Here is a 15,446-nt window from a genome sequence, read left to right on the forward strand (position 1 = left end):
AACCAGGTAGGTTCTGTGTAGTATCTTCAGTTGTATCAATCTGAGCCTCGAGGAAATGGCCCTTTCTTTAGGAGAGGACAGTGCCGCGAGCCACTCTTCATCATCCAGCCCAGCAACATCATAATCCCATTGTATTCAAAGCCGGAGAAGAGGGTCTGTCATGTTATTGATTAGCTTCTTATATATTAGCGATATGACTTTTCCGGAAGTGTGACTCAAATTGCCCAGTTGGTCATTGTACCAAAGTGGCTTAGCAAGCGTGATTCTGCCCTCCCGGACCAGGCTCCTAGTGGATGCTCTCAACACCTGAACTGCATGGCCCGTGGGCCCTGTCAGGTTCATCTTTGTTGGGCTGGAATATAGTGCCCCTGCGAAACCACCCCCCGGTAGGAGCCATCTATCCATTTGGAAACCAGGGTCTCCCTGCGTCCTATATGTACATTGGTTTATAGCAGCGAGCTGGGATGCCCAGTAATATGTTTTAATGTCCGGGAGGCCGATTCCCCCATCAAACCACACTAGTGTTAACTTTTGAGTGGCAGTCCTCGGTGGTTTACCATCCCATAGCAGGTCTCTAAGAACCCTATTAATGTTTTTTAAATATGCTGATTCAACCTGGTGGGGCGCATTCTGTAGTACATACAAGAATCTTGGGAGGGACATCATTTTAAAGAGGGATGCATGCCCATAAGGGACTGAGGGAGCGATCTCCAATGTTGAACATCGCTCTGAAGGCATTGTAGAGGGGGCAGAAGGTTTTGCTCATAGAAACGGGACAGGTCTATCGAGACACGAATTCCCAAGTATTTGAAGTCTTCCTTTGCTTCCGTAATCTTGAATCCCCGAGGGAGCGTTGGGGTCACTCCACTTAGGACGTAGAGCACAGACTTAGTCCAATTGATATTATATCCGACAAATCTGCCAAACACAAGGAAGAAGTGCAATATCCTATTTAGAGAGGCCGCAGGCAATGCCAAATATAGTAAGATATCATCAGCGTATAATGATATGTGGTCCTCCCAGCCTTCGGTCCACCTGAGACCTCGGACAATGGAGTCTTTACATATCCACATTGCCAGTGGCTCAGGGCAAAAAGCAGCGGGGATAGGGGGCAACCTTGTCTAGTGCCTCTACTAAGTTCGAAGGTGCAGGATTTTCTATTATTGACTACTATTTGGGCCGGTGGTTTTTGGTACAGAAGCCGGGCCCACCCAATATAGTCCTGGCTAAGTCCCAATTTCTTAAGCACAGCAAACATATAGGGCCATTTGATTGTGTCAAATGCCTTTGCTACACCAAGAGAGACCACCACCGCGTCCTCGCTTATTGTCCCACCTCGGCTAGGCACCCCATGCAGCCTTCGCCGATTAAAGGAGGTATTTCTAGCAGGCATGTAGCCCAATTGGTCCTAGTGCACTAATTTTGTGATCACCATTAGTAGGTGGGTGGCCAAGACTTTGACCAATATTTTGGCTTCCCCGTTGAGTAGCGATATTGGTCTGTAGGAGGAGCACATATTTTTCGGTTTACCCTCTTTGTGGATAGCCACTGTTGTTGCCAGCCTTTGATCTGCGGGAAGCATTCCCCCTGCCTTACTTTCCTAGTACATTTTAGTCAGGTAGGGTGCGGTCTTACTCAAGGTTAGTTTATACATGTCAATGGTTAAGCCTTATGGATCTGTCCCTTTACCGCCGCGCAAGTCTTGAATGGCCTTTTCCACCTCTGCACTCTTTAAATCCTGGTCTAGCTCGGAGCGCTCCTCCTCAGTTAATACTGGCAGCCAAATATCTCTCAAACAGGAGGTTGCCTCCTCCTCTCTGTGCGGCTTCTGAGACCCAAAACAGTTTGAAAGTATCGACTAAAGGCATTCGCGATCTCTTGTGGCTCAGTGAGTCTACTACCCGATTCTACTTCTATTTCAACCACTACTCATTTCGCTTGTTCTCTTCAGTCTAGCCAGGCCAGCAATTTCCCAGCCTTGTCCCCAACATCATAAATTATGCTAAGTTTTGCTCTATACTGCACCCTGGCCCCGTCGGTGGCCATGTCGGTCTATTCCCTGGTTTTCACGTGAAGTGCCTGCTGTACATTTGTGGAGTCGTCATCCCGGAGTCGTCCCTCCATCTGTAATATGTCTTCTTTCAATCAGACTATTCCTACCTGTTTCTCTTTTTTCAACCCCACAATTTGAGCCACTGCCACTCCCCTGTTTACAACTTTGTAGTCCTCCCAAAATGTCAGGGCTGAGTCCACTGAGCCCTTATTCTCTTGGAAATATAGTTCAGTGTCTTGCGTGATCTTGTCCCTTATTTGGTGAATTTTAAGATACCACAGTTTGATAGGAGCTGTCCTACTGGTCGTGTGCTCTCCCACCTCAAGTCGGCACCAAATGGGCGAGTGATCTGAGATACCCCTGGGTAGGTGGGTCACTTCCTTAACGCTATTAATTTGGGATGCTGGTGTCAATATGTAGTTGATTCTGGACATACTACAATGGGCCCTTGAGTACAAAATATATTGCTGTTCCTCAGGGTGCAGCCTCCTCCAAACATACACTAAGCCCATTGCTCCAAGGAAGCTATGAATCTGCAAGCGGGAGGGAGGCAACACTCTTTGGGGCCAGCAGTCCAGGGAGTCAGAGACAATGGAATTAAAGTCACCCCAATCACTAATCTACCCTCCGGCAATTCAAGAAGGAGACTCTCAAGATCCTTGAATGCCTGGACTTGGAGACCTGGGAGTAAACAGGCTGAGAACAAGTTTAGCTTTTGACCATCCCACATTTCTGAGGTCGCTACAAATCTGCCCAGGTTGTCCGTCCAAGTGCGATTAATCGTCATTGGGAAAGATTTCCACGTCAGTGTTCCCACCCCCCTAGACCCTGACCCAAAAGCGGAATGAGCTACCAGTTTAAACCCCCACCGCGACATTGCTTGACATGCATTCCCTAGTAAGTGCGTCTCCTGTAATAAAATCACGTCAGGCGAATGTCTTTTTATAAATTGAAGCACTAATCCTCTCTTGATCTTGTCCCCCAGTCTGATAACATTCCAAGACAACAATCGGAGCCCCTGCTTAACTGTTCGATCCATACTTGCCTAGGGTACAGTTCAGTGGGTTCAAGGGTAGCCACCCACAGGGCCCTTCAGTCTGTGGAGTGATTGCTACCCATCCCGTCCTGTTGTGCATCAGTTCCACCTTATTAGGCATAGTCATTGAATAATTGCTAGTATCCTCTGATGTGTCTATCTCATCAAAACTGTTTGTTAACTAAATATAAAAACTTCCCTTCGCCTCCCTCCTGACACTAACATGTTCTGTCTTCAAGTTGTTGCATTGGCTACATGTCGCTACAGAAAGTGTAAGTGCACAGGATCCCACCCCCATAAATGTAGTTAACTGTACCACCCTCCCTGCCTCCCTGCATGGTGGTATCGAAACCTCCCGCCACCCCGAATTTGCAGAGTGCCTTTCGCCCACACCTGTAACTCAAGGTGCGTGTGCCCAACCTGACACCTGTTTGGAACATTAGAGTCAATAATTGAATCAATGTCTTGGTGCTGCCGTCAATGACTTCATTGACTAACAACTTGCAGTCTCACATTGGCAGTACAGTTTTCTAGTCCGTGTCGTGCCCCTGCCGGTAGCCTAATCAGAGATATCAGCCGTTTCCTGGCCTCAGGAGGGAGTGTCTATGAGACCTTCATAATTACAATGATTTATACAGACCAGCTCTCATTTGTCTCCTTCCACTGCCTCACGTTCTCTCTGCGAAGATGCTGCATCTTGTGCCCCCTGCAACTGCTCTCACCCGGTTCATTGGTTTTGGTGACCCCCCTCCCAGTCTGTCGCCATCCGTCCAGCCAATCCCAAGCCTCTTCGGGAGTAGCAAAAAACCAGACCTTTCCTTCTGACTCCACCCTTAATTTGGCTGGAAAGATCATCGCATATTTTACAATCTTGTCCGCCAGCTTTTTCTTTACTTCCAGGAAGCTACGCCTCTGCCGCTGTACCTTAAGCGTGAAGTCCGGGAAGAAAGTCCCCCTGCTGTTTTGGAATTCGATCTGGAGTGCTGTCCGAGCCGTTTGTAGGATGATGTCCCTATAGTTCAAAATTCTCGCAACTATAGGTCTGGGAGGGGGCCCAGGCCTTGGCTTGCCCCCAGGTACTCTGTGCGCCCTCTCGACTGTGAAAAATGTTGACAGTCTAGTTGATTTCAGGTATGACAGGACCAAATCCTCAATGAACAAGTCCGTCACTTGAGCCTCTGTGCGTTCTGGGACCCCCAATAGGCGAACATTGTTGCGTCGTGAGCGCCCTTTGTATCCATCCAACTGCGTCTCTAACCTTCCGCTCAGGGTCTGCAAATCATCCACCCTTCGCTGAAGGGCAGTCGTTTTAGTGACGAGGGAGCTCAGAGTTGACTCAACGTCTTTGAGTCTGTTGTTCATTGCTTGCATATCCACTCGAATTAGGGCGACTTCTGATGACACAGAGTCAATCCTGGATTCCAATGACATTCTCACCGTCATTATGGCAGTTAGGATGTCCTGTAGCGTCTGCTCTTTTGTCCCCCCCAGCCTGTTGTTTCTCGGATGGGTCTTCTCCTCCCTTTTGGTTGGGTCCGGGGCCCTTGTCCCATGCATATTTATCCAGCTTGGCCTGTGTGGCGGCCTTGGTGTTACGGCCACTGGCCATGATCAAGTTGGTCGGGCCTGAGATCGAGTGGATGATCCCAGCCGGGTGGCTCCTCTATGCCGCTGGGGATAGTTGTGCTGGATCACACCCACGCCGCAGAGCGACTGTGATATTTGGGCTAGTTGACGGTTCTTGCACTGCACTCCGTGGGCTAGTCCATCAGTGGCCTGCCTCCATTTGATTAATAATGTTGGCTCCTATTATTTGCGGGCCTCGAGTCGCTGCATAGCCCTGAGATTATTGCGCAGGATCAAGGGCCCGTGCGGGTCCGCTGTAGATTCCAAAAACTACAGACAGCCACAACGGTCACCGGGCCGGGCAGCCCACTGTTTATACAACACTCTTCACTGCTATTCAGACCAGACGGGCAAGTCTTCTTTTTGGTTTGATCATCAAGGGGTGCGCAGCCGTGTCGCCCTGCCGGGACAGGCCTAGAGCAGCCAGGCAGCGAGGGGCTCCCACGCCCGCAACTGCTCACGCTGTCCAGAGGCAATCGAAATGCCCACGGATCATCCTGGCCTACGCCCGATGCGCTCTCTCCACGCATGGTGCACACTCTTTCCCCCGGCGGCCGGCTCGGTCCCGTCTCTTCCGCTCATCCCCATTGTCTTGCCAGGCGTTCCTAGCGATAGCCGTGAAAGGCAGTCCCCCGCCACTTCATGGAAGAATGGTGGAGGCTTGTGGGGGGCTCTTCTGAAACTCGTTGCCTCCCAGCACACGGGCCCGGGGAGGGCAGGTAATCCCCAGTGCGGACCGCGCACCTTCTTCGCAATATACAGGCAGGCCGCAGTGGTGCAGGACACTCGGCGTTGTTTCTGCCTCAGGGCTGACCCCGATCGGGTCCGCTTACTCACCCAGCGTTCCGCTTAATGGGGTTTCTGCGGTCTCAGGGCCCCACTGGAGACGGTCGTCACTCTGCACTTTGCCTTCGCTGGACAGTGGGACGCTCCCCGCTACGGGCCACACCGGCTATGCAGCCCCAGGGAGTCAATTTTACTTTGTGCGCCGGGCCCTGCTCACCCCTCCCCCACTGTCGAGGCAACTCTTCCAGGCCGATCCTGTCTGTGGTCAAAGATCGGCCGTTTCACCGTCTATTTAGCGGATTGTCGGCTCAAAAGATACTTGCAGGGTTCATGGGCATGACACCGACATTTGTCCCTCTGCAGCCATGGATATGTGAACGGACTATCTCCAGAACGGGTGCGTTCGGCAGAGCCACCTCAAAGTGCGGCCATGTTCCTTGGCGGTTGGCCACACCCCCCAGAGTTGGGAGAATTTTGATTCTTCTTTTTGCTATGAGTCAGCAGCGACATTCCTCTTGATATGCCAGACCTCATTATTGGTTAAAAGGTTGCCCACTAAAAAGGATCAGGGCATTTACATTTGAGGAAAGGCTGTCAGTGGTGGCTTCAGTTGGTTGATGTGATGCTGAAATGTAGGTATTCTGAAGTGTGAAGGATCCTAGGGTTGAGCGGGGCACCCCAGAACCCAACAAACTGCATCCAATCCTGGCTGCACTGCTTCCCCAGAGTTGGCACACACTCTCAGCAGTGGCTGTATATAGTCACTGCATTCACCCACTATCCCCCACAATTAGTATATTCACTGGGCACTGCTATCTGAAACTGCATCGTGTACGGTTTCACAGCTTGGGGTCCACAGGGTCCATTAGACCTTGAGCCTTTCAGCAGGAAGCCAGGCAGACAGCCAGAAGAGGGTGCAGACAGGCAAAGAGGGGCTGGTAGAGAGAATTGAGTGAGACTCACTGAATGCCCCTGCAAGCAGCACCCAGACCTAGCTGGGCCATTTCAGCGGTGGGCGTTCTGGGTGCTCACTCTACAGTCACCATCTACAGGTCACCGCGCTCAACCTCAGTATCGGTGGCAGTTGATTTTATTCCTAGGGAGTCCTTGAGGTGGGGTTTCAAGCTTTGGGCTTTTGAGTCAGGGTTCCTGGCCCCTGGGGTCACTCAGAGTGCCTTTTCCCTCTGCTTCTAACTTCGCCTTGCCTCCTCAAGGGGTGGGTGGCAGGGGGGCCTAGAATACGCAGTGAGAAAAGCCACAGGTGGCTCACTCTGACCTCTGAGCACCCGCGGTTGCTCCCCAGCCCCTATGATCACACCAAACCCATTCACCAGGCCCGCCCACCCAATGTCACCCAGCTCTGAGCTCGGGTCCAGTTCCAGCACTGACTACAGCTTCTGCGGGAGTGAGCATGCTGGTGAATTTCAGCAACCGGGCGATCTGGCATCCGGGTGACCTAGAGCTTGGGACAACTTACAGCTTTGCCTCATGGAAACACAGCGGAGACACATTGTGTGCCATCAGTAGGTGGAGGATACAGTCCAGGTGGCTTTCCTCAGCCACACTTGTTTCTCATTTTAGCAGCCCAGATAGACAAAATTTTCCATAAGACCTGTAGTACTAAAGGGCTTAACTTTTCACAACAAACAGAACAAACAGCATATGAAGCATGTCTGTGACATCTTCCACTTTATGAGGGTAGATATTGTGCTCTTTTCTTACTGAAATTGAGGTGTGAAAGAAACTTAATGGCTCTGTGAATATGCAGGAGTACCGCAGTACCTCACAGGAGGGCTGGCCTAGTTCTCTCGCCTTTTTTGAACTTGCGGCCAACTAATCAGATTTCTTGGTCTTACGGGACCAAAATGGCTGACAGGGAAAAAAGCTCCCTCTGCTAAAGAGATTGCTCCTTTTTTTAAATGTACCATGGGAGTCCTGTGGGACTACCAATGATCTAGACATAACAATTTCTTTAACCCTTACAATCCCATCTAGAGCACCACTATAAACGCAAACTTCTCAAAAATGGAAAACCCATTCACATCAAATAATGAAAAACATGCTTTCTGAATGAAGTTCTAACTTTCTTCTAAATTTGGTGTCATTCCTTTCAGCCATTTTTGCTCTTTTGCTTCCCCAAATTTCCTATGGAAATTGCTATGAGAAAATGATGTTTTGGGATCCACTTTATCTCAACCTCATTTGATGGATCACCCCAAAACTTCCAGGAAAGACATGGGGTGGGTAAACTTTTCTTTTAGAAAGGCTTGTGAAGAATCGTCAAACAGTTCCAATGTTATTAGCAAAGCAAAAAACGCTTTTCCTTTGGAAAATATGACCTAACTATACCTACACTACATATGATCTTCCAACCTTTATAAATAAGGGCAAACAACACTGTTTTTTAAAATATCAAATGAATAAAAATGCCTTCAGACCCAACTACATTAAAAAACAAAACAGAAAAAGTGATGGGAGGAATGCTTACAACTTGTTCAAACCACTGCCAATCATTCTCGGTAGCATTCCAACCCATCATTTTTCAGTCACTGATTTGCATAAAGTGGGGATCTGTCTACAATGGCTACATGGGTGAAAAATGGTACAAAATGTACAATATGTAAAAATGGCAATTAACTGAAAGTCTCCACTAGAAAGAAATGCAAAATGAATATTTTCCACAAACTAAATGTGTTGCCATTCACGTATAAACATTCCCCTAAAAGACATTATACTACATTAAATTAGTATGGATGCTCACCACACTATCAGTATGACACAGGGTTGGTGTGCACACCTTCTACTGATTCCAGCGAGGTATGCAGCTGTGCCCTATCTCGCACCTATCATTGATTGGATCCAGAGAGATACGCAATGGTGGACCACATTCCACTTTAAACTCTAAACAGCAAAGGTTACAAAAACAATTACAAAACCAAATGCACATTTTTTCCCTAATGCATGCAGAAATGGTATAAATGTTGCATCATAATTTTGCGAATCCCATGCAAACATCTTTTTGTGCAGGAGTTGCAATTACAAGTTGAGCAAGCATTTACTGCACCTAGTAATTACCAGATGTGATAAAGTCTGCTCTCCTGGAGTTTTCCCCAGGGAGATATTCACAAGTCACACCTGCTGATATTTACAGGAAAACATTGTTCATTAGCTACCGGAACATACAGACTGTGGTACAAAAGGCATAGAAACCAGCACTTTCTGTCCTACATTTTAGGTTTTAATTCAAAATTGCAGTGATCAATGGCCCCTATAAATACCAATCACTGGGTCAACAGTATTTCTTGGGGCTGTAAAAACAAACACTCCACTGGGGTATTTGTAACCCAGTATATAGACATTTATATTAAGATAAGGAAACAAACTCAAGCAAAATAGGGAAGAGGGCAAAGAAGTGTCCATTGACACATGCACCAGAACACACATGAAGGAGATGCCAAAATCGCCAGCCAAATCAAATGTGCAGGAGAGCATTCCAAAATAACTGAAGCATATTACAACCAGCACCCGCACATCATAAGGGATACAGGAAGCCATGTAACCTGTCAGAAAAGTGTCTGAGCAAGTAAAGGGTGATACATCTTCCAACCATCTGGACTCAAGCCGTGGTCAGAAGGAGGAGATCTCAGCCCGTTCTACCGACCTGGAGTACGTTGAGGACAACACTCGGAGAAGTGAAGGAGCGAGGCCATCTTCCACTGCACTGGGACTGAGGACAGCAGGTGAAGACAACTAGACTCTAGAAGATTGGAATGAAGAGTGGTGGTTGCCCGGGGAAGTGCAACACTCTGCCACAACTCAGGAGAGTTGTTACTTCTGTGGCACGTGTCGGGGAAGGAGGGGAGGTAGAACAGAGGGTTCAGGGAAATCAAACTGAGACAGGTGGGATATTGAAAAAGGGGGTCATGAATCGGTACTAACCTAACACTGGAACAGTGGCCCCCAGTGAAGAATACTATTCTGTCCTCAGCTTTTCTCCTATTTGTTTTGTTGCTTGTCCTTTGTGTTTGGAAGGTGCTGGTTTAGAATTGAAAGGGATGTCACTCCCTAGTGGGACTTGAGCCTGATACTGGGCCAGAGAGAATGGCCAATTAACTGGTGTAATTGCAGTCACCTAAAGGGAAGAGCGCCATATAAAAGAAAACTCCCAGGGACATCTCCAAAAACACACAAGAGGAAAGCAGTTAGTATCAAACCACAAAGAAAGGAAAGGAGAGTAGACTAAGTGTGATTTCACTCATCTTCCTCGCCCATAATCCCTTCCCTAAACCCTAGTGGTCATAACAGGAGCTAAAGAAAACAAACAACCTAATAGAGAAAGAGGGCATATGATCTACAACCTTCACAAGCAAAAGTGGTCTCCCTTGCACCCCTGGGTGTGGTGATGGTCCCTGTCCTATACAAGAAATTCTTTGTCCATTAAACTCACCTTGCCCTTCTCGTCTTCTTTCATGCTATCCTGGGACGAACTACCATGGAAGTGTGGATCTAAAACAAAAAGAAAAGAAGAAGAAGAATACCGCTGAAAAAGGAGAAAAACCAAGAATACATTCAACAACCTCATTTTTTGTTGTTTCCACTTCAGTTTTTTTGTTTGTTTTTGTTTCTTTGGTCTTTTTTCAAAATAAACACCACAATTGAGAGACATATTTGGCCTTCCATATTTGTTTTTCGCCTATCCCTCTCACACCCACTCATACAGCCACTCACACACTCATCCTCTAAGGTTACAGTTTTTTGTGGGGATTTTGTCCCTTAATACCTGTGCACCCATTTGACAAATGTACATGAAACTTTGCAGACCTGCTGTCCCCATTTATCTTGGGAGCACTGAAAGCTCCGCAATGTTTGGGCACAAGGAAAAAAGGGAGTCCCACAACGGGCTTTAAATCCAGTGCATTTTCCATAAACTTTTGTGTTTTGTTCTGGATTTTTCTTCAGTTTGGCAGTATTAATACCCTTCTTATTTTCCTATTTGGAACATGCACATTGTCCTGTTGTAGATGTAGGTACTTTTTCTCGAATATACGTAGAGTACATTTTAATTTTTTTCTGGTCATGGTTTGAAGGCATCATGCTAACTGTAGCTATACCTGTATATAAAATTAGAAAACAAAGCAACAGTACAATTAATGCTAATTAGTGTGAAATCTAAGCCTATTCTTTAGCTTTAGATATAACATGTTTTCTTACTAAAGTATATGCAACTTTATTTGTATTTACCTTCAATACAAGTAAACGTATTGATTTGTTTTCCTAATATGGTAACACTATTAAATAACTAAATGTATCTCCAAGCTTTATTTGAACTTCAGTTCTAGCACTGCAATTTACTTAATGTTAATATTGTTTTTATAAGTCTAGTCGTATTGAGCTATGCTTGTAGCCTTATGCAAAATATAATCCAATAACAATGTGTTTTACAGCTCAATTGTGCTTCTTATGTTAACATACTATTAGTTTTATCACGTAATTTAAGTTAGTCTCTCTTTCACATGTGTTTTCAACGAATCACCAACTACATAATATATAAATGGTGACTTTCCCTTCTAATCCTGTACTCTATTGGTTTTCATGGTCATATGACTTTAGAAATCACTGAAATAGTTGTAGGTACACTTTGTCCAAATGCTGATATGTGTGTCAAGACACCTTCAAAAACAGACAGGTGAATCCAGAAATCTGTGTCATTAACTGCTGGATTAGATAAAGAGTATTTCCTTGCAAAAAATGGCATGACAATTCATGAAAAAATTTGGATGTAGAAAATCGACTTGTAAATGTAGCAATAGAACATATTCTACATTTTATATAATAGAAAACTAATTATGAAATTGAATTTTTTATTGTAAAATTTGACAATATTAAGGAACCAAAACACATTGCAAGACCAGCACCAAGATTTTAGGTAATAAATCTAGTTAGTTATTTTGAATTCCTTTTGTACTTTTAGTACAAGTCACAGATGAACAAGCACATTATTAAAACACATATTTTCGCAATCCATTTCATTTGTGTTTTCCCCACAGTTTATGATGAGCAAAAAAGAAAATGCTTATCTGCACCCTGCTGGGTGATAAATGATAACATATATTAGTAATGTAACTGTTAATAAACAACACGAAATAAAAACATTTGCATTTATTATGTATGCATGTGAACAAATGCAGATGAAATGTATTGTAATTAAGTGTTTCAATCGAGTAAAGATTGAAATTTTAAAATTAGAAAGTAAAATGCTCTTCCTTTACCATACATACCTGCATAATGTAACTTAGCCTTCACTTACCTCTAAATCCAAGATGCCCTCCATTTCAGGAACTACAGTTGTATTTATACAAACCAAGATGGATTACTTGTAATTTCCTATGAAATCTTATCCTGTCTTTCACTATATAAAAAACACAGTTCTTCAGAGGAATGTGCCCTGATGGCTCTCCCTTTTTCCAGACTAATTAATCCTTGACCAGTTTCCACTTAAACACTTTGGGGCAGATTTATGTTGCACTTGCGGCACTTTTGCGCCGCCGTTGCGTCACTTTTGTGACGCAGCAGCGGCGCAAATCCTGCGCCATGGTGCGGGGCATTTACAAACGTGACGCATCTCCCAGATGCGTCACGTTGTAAAGCCCTGCGCCACATGTAGGCGTTCCAGGGCAGGTGGGGGCGTTCCGGCGCTGGAACGCCTCCTAAAAGTGGCTGAGTGAAATCTACAAGATTTCACTCAGTCACTTTTAGGCCCATGCTGCGTCAAAACCCTGCGCCTGCTTGAAGCAGGCGTAAGGATTGACGCAGCATTGTACAGATAGGGCCCCCCAGATCATTGCTGGAGCTGCGTCGCGCTTGCGACGCAACTCCAGCAATGCGCCACTTTTCGGCACAGATGCGTCACGCATCTGTGCCGTTTTTGCCCCATGGTGCGCCGCATTATAAATGCGGCGCATCCATGGTGGCGCAGCTGTGGCGCATAATAACTGGCGCATCCCTGCTGATATGCAGGGATGCGCCAGTCGTCATAAATCTGCCCCTTTGTGTTGAGTTCTTCCCTAAGCAGTCTTGGGTGGATTATCACTATACTGATCTTCTGCTACCTTCCGTTTGCATTATTATTTCTACCATTGATCAAGGTGGTTAATTAGGTCTTCAGGCTTTTTCATTCTTAATGTGACCCTTCTAAGGGGACACGTGTCACAGTTTTAAATATTTGTACATCGTTTCCAAATAAACAGATATTTATATCTCTTCCCATAAAAGTACAATGGCACCAAGAGCTGCAGGATGCATTTATTTCCTATCTAAAAATGAAAAATAAATCTTTTCTGAAATACCTACTGAATGGATTAATTATACAACCAACTGGAGAATCTGTTTTTGTCCTAAAGAAAACTCTCAATCCCAGGACTTGTATTGACTGTATGGGATTAAATCAGATAACCTTTAAAGAACGGATCATATTACCTCCCATTAAAGATATCTTTAAATAAGTGTGAGCAGCACAAATATTTACCTAACTCGATCTTTATGAAGCATACCACCTTCTACACATAAAAGAAGGTGACAAGTTGAAGAAGACTTTTCATACCCCTTTGGGCATTTCGAGAATCTAGAGATGCCATTAAGACTGTGCAAAGCTCCTGCTTCATTTCACAATTTCATGGACCATATCTCTTTTTTTATAGTATACAAGTCAATATCATGGTACAAAAATGGTTTGAATATCCAAACAGAGGTCACTTAGCCATTGCCGGGTCAAATGCCAAATCCAAATCTTACTCATTAAAGTGCAATGCATCAATACAAAACAGGTTTCTTTCCCTCCACAAACTGATGACCACCAAAACTGCATGGTAGATATTTTTCTTAAAGCTGTACCTGTTGTCACAAGACAGTCTCTGTTCCTTTGAGCACCCACACAGCTCTTAGCATAGGGGTCTCTTCAGGTCTATGTGTCTTTTCTTTGGAGGACAGAAGCACTGACTATTTGAGCAGGACTGGCAATGTATTGCTTCTACTTTATAGGGGTTGAACCCCTTTTGGCACTTGCAGCTGCTTAAAGTTAACCTTGCTGCTACCTGAAATAAACCGACCATAGGCACTTCCTCAACTGGTATTGTAATCCTTGCAGTAAAGGTAGCTATATTTCTGCTCCAAAAACTCAAAAGGTGGCCCTCTTGCACTTGGGAGCTCATTGGCCTGCTCCTCCTGGCTCTTGTTCACCTCAGCTGTGATGCCTTATGGCGGGGGCTCCTGCCCCACTTCTGGCTTTCCGGTCTCCTTATTTGCTTTCTCCTTGTCACCCTTTCACTTGTGACAGAGGTGCCGCATCACTCCTCTGCCCCCTGGTGGCAGGGTGAAAAGATGGTAGTCGGGAACTGGGGAATAGATGGCGATGTGGCGGACAAAGCACACCTTGCTGCTGCCACCGGGCGAGTGGAGTATGGCAATCCCGGCTGGCAGAGGCGGTGCAATGGGCCGGCTGGGACTGAGCCCACGGTGACCCAGGGTACATGGAGCTAGCGGTGAGTACTGCACACTGACATCCACCATTAGATTCACCTGGACAGCTACCTCCTGGGTGTTAGTGTCGCAGGGGAGCAGGGTGAGGCACAGTGTGATCTGGAAGAGTATGGCCTTGAGGTGGGCATGCTTGTAGTTGTCCAGGTAGGCTGAGGGCTCAGGAGGTGACGGTGGGGTGGGAGGCAGCAGAATGTACAAACCACTTACTTTGCTCTGCTTCCAGCTGGGATGATGGGGCCACCCTGCTGGGTCTGCTTGAAGGGTTTCCCATAGCTGGGGTAAACTGTGTAAGAGGGGTCCACAAACCCCACCATCACTACCGTATCTTGCATTCTCTTTGCAAGATGCATGGGCCATCTCTTCATGGGCATCCAGCTTCATATTGTGTTATTTTACTTAGATGACATTCTGATTTTCCCTATGTCACATTTTGAACATCAGGTATGTGTGGTTACAATGTTATTTAAGGTATGACAACATCAACTATTTTTGTGAACCGTCGAACTGTTGTGGATTTCAAAAGGGATTCTAAGGTTGAATAGGTACTAGTCATTCTTATGACATTGTTTTTTGAGCTCCAATTCAGTTAAGATCCTCAAAAGAAGACTGACCATCATATTCTGGGCGTGACATAATATTGTGTTCGATTACTTTTAATGAATTCTTCACACGTATTTTCAAACAACTGTGGGCCTGCTTTTGATGTTGGTGGGCTGACCATTATCTTGGTGGCAAGGATAATCCATCCCGGTTGAAACAGAGTATCTTTAATGCCAAGATATAAATTGGCCGCTAAGTCTAGAACTATTATTTTTTGCTTAAATGGCTTTATCAATTACTTGACTGATGTGGAGTACCTGTAGTTGAGTTCTTTAGGAGTGTAGGTCCTTTCATGGAATTTTATCACTAGATCATTCCAAGTGTAACTTCTCATTGATGCAAATGGTGCAGGCTCTATCTTAATTGGTTTTGTGTGATAGAGGTGTACACGGTGTGCTCCAGGATATGGGATGTTCTGAAGTAATTCTAGAGTTGCACATGTGTTCATTCCGATGTTAATGACTGTTTCCTGTTTAGCTTGTTGCAAAAATGTTACTTGTTTTCTGGTGTTATTTATTCATTTCATATGTTCAATGCTTTTTTTGCATTCTACACACATCTTTCTTCTAATTAGCTCGAAAACACCTTCATCTTACTGGGTGCACAGTAACCATAATTTATTCTCATATTTTGTTTTATGTGCAAGAGCCGTTTCCTGTATTTTTATTGTCTAAAATATAAGTATCTCTCACTAAAGTTTTTAACCCCTTCGACGCACATGACGGAACGGTTCCGTCATGCACGTCGGTTGGGCTGTGCTTATGACGGAACCGTTCCGTCATGGCCCCGCCCGCGCTCAGAACCTTCAGC

General features: G+C 45.5%; 1 pseudogene; it reads right to left on the minus strand.

The window, feature by feature from the left end:
• Positions 1-13,288: 13,288 nt before the first annotated feature.
• LOC146866088 (zygote arrest protein 2.L pseudogene) lies at positions 13,289-14,350 on the minus strand (annotated as a pseudogene).
• Positions 14,351-15,446: the final 1,096 nt, after the last annotated feature.

The sequence above is a fragment of the Triturus cristatus genome, chromosome 2_1 (genome assembly GCF_964204655.1).
Source record: "Triturus cristatus chromosome 2_1, aTriCri1.1, whole genome shotgun sequence".
Lineage (NCBI taxonomy): Eukaryota > Metazoa > Chordata > Amphibia > Caudata > Salamandridae > Triturus > Triturus cristatus.